Below are 13,583 nucleotides of genomic sequence, written 5' to 3' on the forward strand. Positions count from 1 at the left end.
CCTGGCAGATGAAATTTAACATAGACAAATGTAAGGTACTCCATGTAGGGAGCAGAAATATAAAGTACAGGTATTTTATGGGACCTACTGAAATAAAGGTAGCTGATTATGAGAAAGACCTTGGTGTGTATGTTGATGCTTCCATGTCTCATTCTCGCCAGTGTGGGGAAGCAATAAAAAAGGCCAATAGGATGTTGGGGTACATCTCCAGGTGTGTGGAGTTTAAGTCAAGGGAGGTAATGCTAAGATTATACAATTCCTTGGTGAGACCTCACCTAGAATATTGTGTACAGGTTTGGTCACCATATCTTAAAAAGGACATAGCGGCCTTAGAAAAGGTGCAGCGTAGGGCCACAAGAATGATTCCTGGTCTTAGAGGAATGTCATACGAGGAAAGGTTATTTGAGCTAAATCTGTTCAGCCTCAAGCAAAGGAGACTGAGGGGGGACATGATCCAGGTCTATAAGATTCTAACAGGTTTGGATGCTGTTCAACCGAATAGTTACTTCAGCATTAGTTCAAATACAAGAACTCGTGGCCATAGGTGGAAATTAGCGGGAGAACATTTCAAACTGGATTTAAGGAAGCACTTCTTTACACAGCGTGTAGTCAGAGTATGGAATAGTCTTCCTGATAACGTAGTGCAAGCTGAATCCTTGGGTTCCTTTAAATCAGAGCTAGATAAGATTTTAACAACTCTGAGCTATTAGTTAAGTTCTCCCCAAGCGAGCTCGATGGGCCGAATGGCCTCCTCTCGTTTGTATAGTTCTTATGTTCTTATGTTCTTATGTGTCGTGCGCAAGTCTTTTGTGTAATGAACGTTACTTTTGGTAAAAAGGGGGCATACGGCCAGACAAACATTAAAGGCAGGCCAATCTTGGCCGTAAGGTACTTCAATTTTGAGGAGGCGTGCGGCCAATTTTGAAAGGCACGACGGCCATTGGCCGCGGTGCCGCGGCTTATGTCTAGCCCTGTGTTTAGCAGAGGGTTGTAGGTTTAATTCTGTGAAATCAAGGTATGACTAAGATCATGAAGATCGAACTAGATAAGTCAATAAAATTATCCGACTGACTTGAGCCTATACCCTCAGAAAAGTGCCCCTCCCATGCCTTAAATTACTGGTTAGGCCTTTTCGGGGGGGGGGGTACCCAATAGATGGCTTGTCGCTAACTGATTTAAAATGACACATGTATTTGCATGTAATGTATATATGTATATAAAATTATTTTTTTCCCCCAGACATATCTGGTCTCCCCCTCCCCCCAGCACTTAAGTAGTGACATTTTGTTTGAAATATGTGACATTATAAAATAGGTTTGAGTTTCTGTCTGATGGTGTGTGTGTGTGTGTAGGATGGTGGCCGGCATGTGCAGCATGCACGTTCATTTTTTTTTCCTCGACACTAAAATCCCACTAGTCTAACGGTCAGAAAAAGTGCCAATTTTTACTTTTGCTTATTGGGGCTGTACCCTCAAGGGTCAGCAAGTTGTACCCTATTGCTGTAATTACTTGTACTTTTTAAGGAATAAAAATAATGTACTATGGAGAACATTTTTGTACCTTGGATGTTCCTGAGTCCCCTTGTGTACAGTGTTATCCACAAAGGTACAAATTGGAATTTTTTTCTGACAGTGCACTAGTATTTTCATAAAGCATATGAAGTCGGCAGAACATTGATGTAAACGTGTGTGGTTTTTTTTGAGCACGTGACATGATTTTAACTTGTAAAACATGCCTTAGTTACTGCCCTGTTAACAGTAATTACTGTATCTGCATTTTTCACTGTAGCTGACGTTTGAACTTCACTTCCCCACAGCGCTGTAGTCAGACCATAAAGCACAAGAGGGGGGTAGGCTAATGATATTAGTCTTACAAAGTACACTGTTCCTATGTCTTGAATATCTGTGATTACGTGCTTATTCCATGTTGAAATACGGCACAGCCTGGAGTACTACTGAAGCCAAAGGTGTTTTTATTCTAATGTGTAAAAAAAAAAAAAAAAAAAATTAAATTGGTACATGTATATATTTTCCCATTTCGCATCTCGCTGCTTTAATGGGAAAGGGTTTTGGTCCTTCACAATGAATGCAAGTCATATCTAAACAATATAACTTGTGGTTTCACCACTAACAGTTTTGTTTCATTGTTAAATGGGGACATGCAAAGTGACTTTGGTTGAATAGTGCTCACTCTGTACTTCCACATGATAGCGGCATTTACTTGGTCATAGCCACACTGAAAATTGTAGTTGGATTAAGGTCACATTTTAGTCTAGGATTTAGTCAGTGGAATTCAGGTTTAATCTTGGTCTAGTGATTTTTTTAGTCATAGTTCTATCAGACAAATTCATGATACTGAAGTAAGCATACTTTATAGGTAAACACCCTATGATGCTTAGTCATCCACGCTGGGAATGTGTTACTTAATTACTGGACGACTATAAAAATTTTACATGTAAAGTTTTAGAAAAAGCGCAATGCAATCATCGTTTCACCGGTCATATTTTCTCCATCAAGAAGACGTGCTTTTCCCAGTTTCGTTTTTATTAGGGCATTAAAACTCCCATCAAATTCAATTGTATGCCTGTTTTATACTCCACGGTGTGGTTCAATCACACTAGTCAAAAGAACTGGATTTTGGGGGTCAAACATATGTTATCGATCAGCTAGTGCGAGTACACCCTAAGAAATACAGGACATGGGGGCGGGGGTACGAAATATATACAAAAATACTGCTTAAATGGTTTTAGAATAATAGTTTTTGACCTGTATTGGGTTTAGAACCGCCGAACAAGACTGAGAAATGGTGGGTGGTGTTCCTTAGACATTGATATAATGTATAGAAATTTTTCTTAATTTAATGGTGTAAATTTTAACCTTTGAGCATTTTTCTATATGAAGATATTTTCAAATATACTGAAGGAATGGGCAGTAGGTATATTAATTGCTAAGGATCATAGTTTATAGGTAATCACTTCTCATTGGACTGGCTGTTATTGTTGAAGTTTATGTACATATGTAACTATTATTTTACATCTGGCATTACACCTTTTTAGGTCCAACTGGTAAAGTATAAGAGCAGTGTCCTTCCTGGGATTTTGTACCTGAGCACGTTGTTTCAGCCAACACCTTGCAATTGACAAAAAATATATATATTTCTGGTGCATTCAGGTTTAATAGGGATATTTCGGCTCACAGAGGGGAATTTGTCACTGGAATCACCAGGGAAACCGCTCTCCGATGACTGGAGGTGAGCTGGGCGTAGCATCTGCCCTGCTGTCAGTAGTAAATAGAGAGATGTTTAAATATGCAAGCTGGCCATGTAAGCCTGGCTGTGTGTGCTTTCATTTTTTCTGGAGTTGAATCCAGTTAACATCCTGGCATTAATGCATAAACAGTCACTTGGCTCCTTCGGGCTTGGCTCTATGCTCTGTGCCCTGTCAGAGCAAGCTGCAGGGCCACAGTGCAAGCAGCTATCTTTCTGTTGCATCTGCTGGCAGGAAGTGTGTGGACTAATAATTGCTCTTCCTAGATTGAAGTCCCCCCTGCACCAGCAGTGTTATAGGGCAGTAAAGAGTGGTTGATCATTTGCAGATATTTTTTTAATGCTTTGATTTCAAGTTAAACCCAGGGCAAAGATATTTCGAAATTTTAGAGTGAGGGCGATAACTGAGGGAAGTGTGCATGCTATTCTTAAGCTCCATTGGCCTAAGAAACTTTCGTAATGTTCTGAGACCAGATTGCTGATCTTTATGTGCCATGCCTCTGTTTTCAGAGATGTTTTAAGAGCCTTGTCAATCAGGTGGAGAACTACCCCCAATTTCTCAGCACCTACAGGGATCTGGCAGATGATGCCTCTGGCACAACCCAGCTGCATCTTCCTATAGGCTTTCAACTTGGTCATCGAGGTGCTGAACACTACAGACCACCTGCAGTACACCAGGGAGTGGGCACTCCCCAGATATTGCCAAAATATCCAGATGGTTGGATTGTTGCTTCATTGTTTTGGGCAAGACAGACTGGCTTTAGTGCTTTTCTGTAATCCAAATTAAAGTTAAACAAGAAATAAAGTACCTGTATGTTTGTACCGTGAGGCCTGTATTTCTCACCCCTACATCTACAGTAAACATGATTGTGTGTAATGCTTTTCCTCAGTTTGGTTTTCAGAAAAGTCAATGCCAAACCACCTTATTTTCTACTAGTGTTTTTTCTAATTTACACTCCAATAGAAATTCAGCAGATTTCAAGCCGGTTGTCATTTAAACAAATCGCATTAGTTTCTAGGTAAGCCTTACAGTGCATGATGCCCTTGAGAGCATATTCTCTACCTTCTTGTCATTCACTGTCATTGCAAGTTGGGTTTCACCAATAGGGTCACAGCAAAAAAAAAAAAACACTTTTGGGATGTAGCTCGTGTGCAGTCATGTTGCTGACGACTGGAGACACCTAACCATATAATCAAAAGATGGGTTTGGCTTGAATGACAATGACACAAAAGCTCATGTAAACGAACACTGCTGTTCTAAGATTAAGAGCAATCCATGGACTGGGTGTACAAATTCAACAAATTAGCATGGAGTTAAGTAGGTCTGCTTGTTGAACCTTAAAGTTAGTGCCTCTGTTACATAGTCGTCAAAAGTCTTTTTTGTCAATTCTGCCATATGTATAAGATAATGGAGCACTGAAATTGCGTTACTCTGACCCCACAGTGAGTGCACCAACAATGACACGCAAGACAGATTCAAATATTCCAGTATATACACACTAAAAAATTTAAGCCTGCTCTACTTAAAAAAAAAAAAAAAAAAAAAAATGAGGCAACTATTTGCATCAGCCGTGTAAGTATTTCTAACATTTCTTTTTGTCATGTACTCAATTATTTCTGTTCAATATTAAATTAAAGCAAACTTAATTACATATTTTTATCACCTGTCGAATCAACTTTTAGTTTAATCTGCTTGATTTTTTAATTGAATAAGTAACATTTTTAGGTGTGATTTACCTAATTTTAATTATCAGTGAAGTGTTATATATTAGTTCACTTTAAGAAAATTAAGCTGAAAAATGATTTTACTTGAAGCATACTTAAACCATTAAATGTCTAAAATCCATTAAATACACAATTAGTACACAAGATGGAGTCCACCAAATAAAATTGTGTGCTCACATGACTTACATCCACCAAAAATAGACTAACAAAGACAGTCAAATTTAAGAAAATAGTTTTTGCTTTCAAGCACATCAACACATTTTCTCAACGAAAAAGATTATTTCAAAAATATTTTTGCTACAAAAACATAAAATATATTTTTCTCATATAACCCAGTAGGATAAGCGGGTTGGACAATGGATGGATGGATGTATAGGATTAAGCAGCAGGTGTAAAAGAACAAGCTCAAGATTGAACAGATCTGGACTGTGACAAGTAAATTCTTAATGATCAACTTACAACAATTACGTGAAAAGAAACAGATAAAGGTTAAAGCAAGATCAACAGAAGTGTAATCAAATTTGGTAATTTCTAATGTGAATAAAATGGAATCATTCTGTTAAAAGAAACAGCCAGCTACATATTAAATATTACCAATACACAGGGTGATGACATTTGACAACAAATGCTTGGCCCAAAAAGATGAGGCAAAAGGGTGATCTAATGATTGATACCTGAGTTAACTACAAATACAAGTGCTACAGTTCAGAAAATGTGCATTTTCTAGAATCGTAATCACAAAGGATCATTTTCTTAAACTGGACATTATTTAATTGATCTTGAAAGCTTGGACTTTATAGGAGGTCTTGCCCACATCCAGTTCCAAAAACAACTTTTGAAAACACCTCAAATGTATTTTTTAATTGTTTGGGATAGCTTGAGTTTAAGGCATAAATGAGTTCCATAACAATTGCACATGCCTTTGCTACACTGCACATACCATTGAGGATATCTTCCCCATCAATGACAATGCCAACTGTAGTACTGCTGTCTGTGGCTTTATTCATCACAAATATCTTGGTGGCCAATGTGGAGAGATCATCTTTGATGAGCGGGAGATCATCATTACCAACAACCTAAAGAATGAAACCAGAACTATATTTAGCTACTTGTTAGAAAATAGCAACAAAGACAAAATTTGAAAAGTTTACAATAAATAAGAAAATCATCCCACATTCAGAACAACATGAATGCACAATTAATGCACCACATATTATGAGGCTTTATATTTGTAAATCTTGCTGACATATTTAATACTGTTCATGCATAACAGGATTAATATTGAAAATACAACACTGCAGAGCAGGTTTAGAAAGGACATAAATGAGGATAACCTACTTACACGATATTCCTTTATCAGGTCCTCCACCTTCTCTCCCAGATACGTGATGACGCCTTGGATGACTGTGTCCCTTTTGCTTTCACTGGTGTTGTTCTGTCATGAGTTCTGTCATTCTGTCAACCTGTAGTGCTTCAATAAAGATGTCCTTTTAGAAGTAACTGTACTGCACACTTTACATCTCCAGTCCATTGCGTAAAACCGAATATTCTAACGATTATTCCTATTTTTGCCAATTTTGCTAAACTTAAGTTAGGTTAATAGTTCAATTCACCTTACCTTTACACTGCAGCAGCTCTCAAATGGCACAGCATCTGTTGAAAGAAATGAACGCATAAAATTTTTTGCTTTCAATCGGTTGGTAGCATACACGACAAAGATGTCGCTAACAAAATTCACAATATCGTACTGGGTTATGTTTATACGTATCTCCTACCAATAAAACAATAGGCTTTGTTTCAGCAACTGTTGAAAACTTTCCAGCTAAGTTAGATAGAACCGTCAATTTCTGGTGGAGCGGTAAAGCAGGTCTGCACATCAGTCGTTGTGAAAATGGTGGCTATTCTGATGAGAGCGCGGTTCAAGCGCAACGTAACAGATATGCCTAACATGGTAACAACAATAAAATTATGTTCATATTAGGCAGTTTTGTGTGTTATGAAAAGATATTTCTTAAATCACATAAGGTGAAAAAATAAAATTTACCAGTGTAAACCATAATGATGTAGACTAGAAACTTAAAATTTGTTTGTTTAAATCACATATTGTTTCTTTGTTGACTTTACAAATCCCCTGCATCATTTTTATCAGTGCAGCGCCCTCCACAATTATTGCCACACCTTGTAAAGATTTTTAAAGAGGGTTAGAAAAAATCCACCATTTGGTGAAGCAGCTTCATGTCACACTGAAAAATTGAGGAAAAATCCAGCCTTTCCTTAAAATAAGTTTATTGAAAGAACTAAATCTTCATCAAGAAATAATTATCTTTAACAAAAACACGTGCCATGATTATTGGCACCCCTGCTTTTTATAATTTGTACAACCTCCCTTTGTCAGTATAACAGTCTTCTCCTATGACATTTTATAAGGTTGGAGACTACCAAACAGGGCATCTGAGTTTATTCCTCTTTACTGAATCTCTCCAGATCATCAGTGTGATATGAAGCTGCTTCACCAAACGGTGGATTTTTTCTAACCCTTTTTACAAATCTTTACAAGGAGTGCCAATAATTGTGGAGGGCGCTGTACATAAATGCAAAAATTAAATTAAATACTTTGTGCAGAAGACATAAGGCAGAACAAATGTAGACTGCAGCCGTTTTTAGTTCTACAGTCTTTGTTGTAGGTAAGTAAAATAAAGTGGGTAGTACTGGAAATGGCGATCTCCTTTGTTTTGTATACGCTTAAGAGGAGATGGTTGCTGCTGCACCACATGGCCAATTGGTTCACCTCATTTCTGTATGTAGTCTCATTGTTGTTTTTGATGAGACCCCTGTGGTGTCGTCTGCAAACTTGATGAGGTTGGTGCTGTAGTTTGATGTGCAGCCATGGGTCAACAAGGTGAAGAACAAGGGACTGAGCACACATCCTTGGGGTGCCCTGGTGCTCAGTGTGATGGTGCCAGATGTATTTTTGCTGACCCGCTTGCGGTATGGAAGTCCAGTAGCCAATTGCAGAATGAGGTGTTCAGGTCCAACAGGTCCAGTTTCTATATCAGCTGCTGAGGAATGATGGTATTGAATGCTAAACTAAAGTCTATGAACAGCATTCTCACTTAAGAGTTTTTTTTCCTGGATGGGTGAGGGCAGAGTGGAGAGCAGAGGAGATTGTTGGTCCAATATGCAAACTGAAAGGGATCCAGGGCAGGGGGAATATTGGATATGATGTGCTGCCTGACTAGCTTTTCCAAGTGCGATTGGGTTGTAGTCACTGAAGCATGATAGAGATGTCTTCTTTGGTACAGGTATAATCCTGGGTTCGATTATATTTCTCCGAGTCAGAACTCGGATGAAAACATCACAATAAACATCTCATCCCGTTGGAAACGCTCCTCTTTTATGACGTTGATGCCAGACACAATTTTGTCCGAGTTTCCCCTGTGACGTCATTTGAACATGGCAGGTTACACAGTCAACAGTAATTATATTTTATAAATATTTTAAAATGTTTCTTTTGTTAAATGTATTAATAGTTATAAATGTAATTGCACATGGTCGATGTCACGTAAAGTGCTGCAGGCGAACGGGGAAGAAGGCAAGCCAAGCCAGGAAGTCAACGAAACGGGGGTTTATTCCGGGGGAAGCACATCTACAAACGTCAATGACAAGTCTGGGGAAAACTAACCGAGACGTGGACTAAATACACAAGACAAGCTGAGGGTAACAAGCAACAGGTGAGAACAATCAGGCAGAAACAGGAGGTAACGAGGTGGGCATGGCACACACGAGGATCGGACGGAGCTGGGTGTGACAGAACCCGGCGCGCCCGAGGGGAGGCGACGGACGAGACGAGGGAACTGGACCTGGAAGACAAAAGGCAAGACGTTAACGGGGAACCGGAAACAGAATGGAAACACTGAACAGGAACAGGGACCAGAAGAAAGACAAGACCGAACAAAGAACAGGAAACGCCGACAGGCAGACAGAGAAGGGAGACACAGAGGAAACACCCACAGGCGACATGAAGGGGCCAGGAGGAACAGAGGAACGAGGAGCAGAAACAAAGTGTTTCATTTACTCTTTCTATATACACCTTATCAACACATATTTGTACTCTTATATTTCCTCTATAATTTCCAAATAACATAGATTTAGTTTTATCTAAATTTAAAGAAAATTTATTTATGTCCAACCACTTTTTAACTGCATTTGTTTCCTTTGTAATCACCTCCACAACCTGTTGCAATTCTCCACCTGAATAGAAAATGTTTGTATCATCTGTAAATAGTACACATTTTAATATCTGTGATACTTTATAAATATCATTTATATACATAATAAACAGTTTTGGCCCTAATATAGATCCTTGAGGTACTCCACATGCAATATCTATCAATCTATATGTATATTTACAAATTGCACAAATTGTTACCTTTTCCTTATATAACTCTTAATACATTCTAACACTATACCCCTGAAACCATACTTCTCCATTTTCCTTATCATTATATCATGATTAACAGTATCAAAAGCTTTCTTTAAATCTAGAAATACTCCAATTGCATACTTATTCTTATCCACACATTCTGTTATTTCTTCTATTAAATCAATCAGTGCTAATTCTGTTGATCTATTATTTATAGATCCATACTGACAATCTATTAACAAATCCTGTTTATCAACAAAACTTTCCAGTTGTTTTAAAAACAATTTTTCTAATATTTTAGAAAATTGAGAAAGTATTGACACTTGTCACGCCCCGCTCCGTCCGATCCTAGTGTGTGCCACGCCCACCTCGTTACCTCGTGTTTATGCCTGATTGTTCTCCACTGTTGCTCATTAAACTCAGGTTGTCCTGTGTATTTAGTCCGAGTCTCAGTCAGTCTTCCCCAGATCCGTCATTGTAGTGTCCGTTGATGTCCATGCCTGTCCGTCCCTCCCTGAATAAACCCCGTTTACCTGACTTCCTGGCTGCTCTCGCCTGCTTCCACGGCTCGCCTGCCTTCTGAACATGACAACACTAGCCTATAATTTGTAAATTGATTCTTATCTCCTGCTTTGTAGATGGGAATTACTTTTGCAAGTTTCATCATTTGTGGAATAACCCCCGTTTGAAAAGACAAATTAAAAATATTGGTTAATGGTTTTGCAATGCCACCAATAACACTCTTCATTGTTATCATATCAATATCATTCCAGTCTCTACTATCTGAGCTATTATGTATTTCCACATAATCTGCAGCATCCATTTCAATCTCATCAACTTTTAGTTCCTCTGCCAATTTTGGTCCTATATTTACAAAAAAGTCATTAAACCCATTTACTACTTCATTCATGTCTTGAATACTACCAATATTTTGTTTACTTTCATTAGAAAACTGAGGGAAATTATTGTTCCTCTTTCCATTTTTTATTAGACTTTTTAATACCTTCCACATGCCTTTTATTTAATTTTTATTATCATCTAACTTCTTCATAAAATATTCTCTTTTACAAGTTTTCATTATATTAGTAAACTTGTTTTTATATTTTTTATATTTATTTTCTGCTTCTGTGGTTCTAGATTTTATGAAATCGTGATAAAGTGTATTCTTTTTCTTGCTGGAATTTTGTAATCCTTTAGTCATCCACGGTCTTCCAACATACTTGCAGTTCCTCTTATTTTCAACTACTAGGCAGTTTTTATCAAGTAAAACTTTAAATATCCTTAAGAATGTTTCATATGCTTTATTGACTTCATTTTGTTCATATACAATTTCCCAATCTTGCTTTTGAAGTTCATTTTTTAAAGTATTTAATGTCTTCTCTGTCCTAATTATTTTATTCATAATATTATTTTCTTCTCCGTTGACATTATAATGACAGTAATAAGTTGCAAAAACTGGTAGATGGTCACTTATATCATTGATCAATATCCCACAATCTATGTTCTCTTCCATTATGTTCGTAAATGTATTATCTATTAAAGTTGCACAATGTGCTGTTATTCTGGTTGGTCTTATTATCAGTGGAAATAAACCCATGCAATGCATGTGTCACGCTGGTGGAGTGGGTGAGCAGCAAAGCAGGCAAGATCAGCCGGATGGACGGGTAAATGGGGTTTATTGGAGACGACAGGGCAGACAGGCACGAACTTCCACTAACAATACACATGACAGATCTGGGAAACAGAGGAAGACGCGGACTCATATACATCAGACTAGCCAGAAATAACAGGACACAGGTGATCACAATCAGGGATTAACACGAGGTAACGAGGTGGGCGTGGCATGCACGAGGATCGGACGGAGCTGGGCGTGACAGCATGGTATCTATAAATTCATATGTACTTTTATTATGTTTAGGGTTCAACAAATCAATATTAATATCCCCACATATAAACATCCTTTTCTGATTAGTGAATAACTCCTCCATAATATTATTAAAAGTCTCAATCTTAGTTCCTGGCGTTTTGTATATACAACTAACCATTATATTTTTCTTTCCTTCCATTCTAATTTCTACAGTTATACATTCCATTACTCCACTAACCATAGTTGTCATCCTTTCCATTCTTTTGTAATTTAACTTTTTATCAATATACAGTGCCACCCCTCCTCCTTTTTTATTCCTTCTATCTACATGGAAGAATTCATATCCACATAAATCAAAATCTTCATCTTTTTCATGTGTTATCCAGGTCTCTGATACAGCTATCACATTGAATGGTTTTTTAAACTGGTGTATGTACTCTTTAATGGATTGAAAATTTGCATATAGACTTCTGCTATTGAAGTGCACTATCGTTATATTATTTTCTACCATTATCTTCATATTATATTGTTCTTCTGTACAATAAGTGCAATGATTCATTTTCAAATTAAGCATATTATAACCGGGGTCTATATTACTATCACACTCCATTAACCTATTATCTAAGTTTATATGTCTAGTAATATTCAAATTATCAGACATCTTTATAATTTGAATATTAGTTAAATGTTCATTTACATATACATTACATATACATTTGTTCCTTTCAGCTTACGCCCCTGCATAAGCAGTTCTTTCTTCTGTTTTCTATTCACAAATCTCATGATAATGGCTGGTTTCTGGCTTTTATTTTTTCTTGGTAGCAGTTTGCACCCTTCTAAATCCTTGCTTTCCACCTTTATACACTTACTACCAAAGAAGTCAATTACCTGCTTCTCTAAGGAGTTTAGCTCGTGCTCAGATGGGTCCTCATTTTCTGTTACTGTATCCTCGCATATGTCCGGTGCATAGTTTCCAGTCCCGTCACAATCACTTCATTCATTCTTGAAAATTGTTCCAGCTCAGACACTCGTCCTTCCAACGTAAGAATTTTCTTATTCTTTTCCTCATTTTGCCTCCTGAGATCTTTCACTTCTTCCATTAGATCCATTATCATTTTTTGTTGTTTCAAAATTGTTGTTATTTCTTCTGACATAAAGTTTAGAGATTTCTTTATCTCCTCCAGTTCCTCTTCGGTGATAATATTCCTTTTAGGTGGCATCTTGCCTGTACGCCGTTGGATTTGCGTTTACCAGAGCGTGTCCTTCTACCTGCGCGTGGATCCAACGCTCCCGAGATGTTCCTCACTCTCCATCTAAAAAAAGCGTGTCCTGAGTTCCGTGTGTTTCTCAATCAAGTTGTTAAATGTTAGCCTTTGGTGAATGCCCAGGCTAAATCTGTCGATGCTAGCCAGCAGTGATTTTTATTTATTTCAGTTAATGAAAATGTTTTTTCAATTCTAGTTTTCGTTATTTTGTTCGTTTTCGTTGACGATAATAACTTTGGTGCATGCTTGTACTTGGATGGGAAATAGTATCTCAGCGAGTGTTTCTGGCCTTATTGATGAGGCGGGCTGCGGTGGGGAAGAAACTGTGCCTATGTCGTGATGTTTTGGTCCCAATGGACCGCAACCTTCTGCCAGAGGGGAGAGTCCAAAGGAGTTTGTGACCAGGGTGAGAGGAATCAGCCATAATTCTTCCTGCTCTTTTCAAAGACCTGGACTGGTACAGGTCCAGTAAAGATGGAAGGTTGCAGCCGATCATCTTCCCGACAGAGTGGATGATACGCTGAAGTCTGCTCTTGTCCTTGGCAGTGGCAGCAGGGTACCAGATGGTGATGGAGGTGGTGAGGATAGCCTCAATGATGGCAGTGTAGAAGTGCACCATCATCTTTGGCAGACTGAACTTCTTCAGCTGCATCAGGAAGAACATCCTCTGTTGAGCTTTTTTGGTGAGAGAACAGATGTTCATCTCCCATTTAAGGTCCTTGCTGATTGTGGTGCCCAGGAAGCGGAAGTTCTTCACAGCGGAGACTGGTGAGCCGAGCAGGAAGATGGGTGGAGGTGGGGCAGATCATCTCCACTGTCTTCAGGGCGTTGAGCTCAAGGTTGTTCCCATTGCACCAGGACACCAGGTGATCATTCTCCTGTCTGTAGGCAGACTCATCCCCATCAGAGATGAGTCTGATGAGGGTTGTATCGTCTGCAAATTTCAGGAGCTTGACAGATGGGTGGGAGAAGGTGCAGCTGTTTGTGTAGAGGGAGAATAGGAGGGGAGAAAGGACGCAGCCTTGTGGAGATCCGGCGC

The 13,583-nt window shown here is 38.4% G+C and overlaps 1 protein-coding gene across 2 annotated transcripts in view; it reads left to right on the forward strand.

The window, feature by feature from the left end:
• Positions 1-13,583, forward strand: part of LOC111845645 (uncharacterized) — a 41,462-nt gene that overhangs the window by 2,085 nt on the left and 25,794 nt on the right. Inside the window, exons 2-3 of one of the 2 annotated variants that reach the window (XR_002837767.2) lie at positions 3,171-3,249; positions 3,775-4,082. The exons of the other annotated variant lie outside the window; for it this stretch is intronic. The gene's annotated coding sequence lies outside the window, so the exon portion shown is untranslated. Of the gene's footprint in view, positions 1-3,170; positions 3,250-3,774; positions 4,083-13,583 lie in introns of those variants that run through there. 2 annotated transcript variants of the gene reach the window in all.

The sequence above is a fragment of the Paramormyrops kingsleyae genome, chromosome 1 (assembly GCF_048594095.1).
Source record: "Paramormyrops kingsleyae isolate MSU_618 chromosome 1, PKINGS_0.4, whole genome shotgun sequence".
Lineage (NCBI taxonomy): Eukaryota > Metazoa > Chordata > Actinopteri > Osteoglossiformes > Mormyridae > Paramormyrops > Paramormyrops kingsleyae.